Consider the following 2,460-nt stretch of genomic DNA (forward strand, 5'->3'; position numbering starts at 1 on the left):
TGGCAGCAAACCAAGTCTGCGATCCTGCGGGTGGTGAATCGCATGAAGAAGTATGCCAATAAGTAGAGAAGGCCTCTTTCCCAGTTTCTTCCCAGAGTTAAGGTCTGGTTATCTTCAAAAGATATTCACCTGAAAATTCCTCTCTACAAATTCGCTCCTAGAAGTTTATACTTTCTTGGCACGCCGAGGTTACTTCTTTATATTGACAGTTTCTCTGCAAAGTGGTGACACGGCAGTGCCCCCTTCACACTGGGGGAGTTATGCGCCCTGTGCAGTTGCATACCCCTAAGGCCGGCCCTGGCAGTACCATGTAAAACAGTCTTCTTATGGCACTATGCCCTCATTTGTGTTTTTATAATGATTCTACAAAGGTAAGGGTGCCCACATTATGTCATGCTGCTGCATGCTGGTCACAAAATAAGGTAGTTTTACATGGCAATCTACTGTGACATGCCTTCCTCTCTATTGACATTCTTACATTTATGTATTTATAGTATTGTGATCCATCACTCGCTGCTTAGTGCTCTATTTCCTGCCCCATATCTGCAAGTGTCTGCAATTTCATGTTTTCTTGTTTCTTAATGCTTACTATGTCTTCATCTTTGCTTCATTTTGCACTAGTAACTTTTCTAAATTTTGGCCCAAAAGTTTCTTTATGGGTCTTCTAACAAGAAAATTAACTACTGATTATTTACTCTGGTTGATAATTCATTTCTGATTAGTAGAACATGATTATTGCTTGCTTTACACAAGTTACGGTTTAGCTATCTCAAACTGTCTTGTTATCACAGACATTATCTATACAACTGATAAGATAAAGGACAAAATTGAACTGCAAAACGTTATCTATTAATCTCTTTATAATTATGCAACATAACAGTGTATTGTAACAGTTGCAGATGTAGTGTATATTATTTTAAAGGGGCTTTCCACTTTTAAAGGAAAATCCCCAGAAAAAATAACTAATTAATACTTAATCTCCATCATTCACTGGCATTATTGCACAAATATAGGTTGGCATCCATTGCCCTTCCCCACTGTGCTGTGTAACTGCTTGTTCCCAACTACATCTTTGAGGCCAGCATGGCTAACAAACCAGTTGCTCCACAACCAGGTCAGGGTCACATTTAGTGGTTTAGTTGCATATTTTATAAAGCCCTAGTAGACAGTGCAGTAGAGACCACAGTATACGCTAGCTCAAGAGTATTTGTGCCATTTTGTTAATTAGGAAAATGTAATTTTTTTTTTTACACTTTTCCTATTGGTTTTTAATAGAAAACAGCTCTAGAAACACCCATACTATATGAACACCTTAGCTATCCATACCCCTGAGACATTGGTAGGCGTACCCCCACAGATTTATAATTCTATTATGGCTGCTCTAAATTGGGCAGAGTGTATTTGAACCTGTAAATTGAGTGATTTTTTCCCCTCTTTGCAGTAGAAGCAGAGCTATGGGGTTGATCAAGTTCAGGTTAGTTGAATTAAAAATGATTACCATTGCAACAGCTTGTGCTCCCTTTCAATGTGATGAAGTATCTGAGCCTCTACTGTCTCCAGTTATATTGTGGGTACTCTATAGCATAGTTTTTCAATTTGAGGTACATGTTCCCTAGGGGCTACTTGTCGTGCCTCTATGCCATGTTCCTGTTGAAAAATTCTCCCTCTCGCACTGTTTCATGCTGGCTCTGTTTTGAGAGCACTTTTGTAGACTGGCTCTTATGTGGGCACTACGGTAGGCTGGATTTCTAATGGGGTACTTTGATGGTAGTAATGTTATTTGCTCTGTTATGGGGTTACTGTGGCAGGCTACAATTTCTTTCCACTATTTTCTATTTCATACTTAAAAATCATACCATGCAGATAACTTTGCAATGTGAAGTCTAAGCTGTCACCTGACATTATTACTTGACTGCATCGTTCATGGGCTCGCACACTACACGCACATCTACAAATGCCCTGAAGGCATACATATGGCATCATGTTTTGTACAAAGAGGACCAGACACAAAATGAATGCGCACATTATATTGGCACGTTTATTTTTCACTACTAGCACTTTTCGGAGATGAGCTTTAATATGCATTGGACTGTAATGTAAAGATAATAAACTTTGGAAAGTAATATCATATACTGAAACATTTATCAAGGCTACAATATTGGTGCAAAATAAGCCAAAATAAACATTATTTTACTGCAGAAAAAAAGATGAAAAACATTTTTCTGTTATCACTTTTAGGGTATGTTCACACGGCAGCGTCGATTACGGCTGAAATTACGGAGCTGTTTGCCGGCACATTGGAGCCGTATTTTTGGACGTAATTCGAGGCTAAAACGCCCTAATTACGTGCGTAAATAGGGTGTGTGAACCCAGCCTAAGGCCTTATTCACACGTGTGCGTTTTGCGCGTGTGAAAAACGCTGCGTTATGCGTGCGCAAAACCTCAGTGTGGCATCTGCAT

This window comes from Rhinoderma darwinii, chromosome 4, assembly GCF_050947455.1.
Source record: "Rhinoderma darwinii isolate aRhiDar2 chromosome 4, aRhiDar2.hap1, whole genome shotgun sequence".
In the NCBI taxonomy this organism is placed as follows: domain Eukaryota; kingdom Metazoa; phylum Chordata; class Amphibia; order Anura; family Rhinodermatidae; genus Rhinoderma; species Rhinoderma darwinii.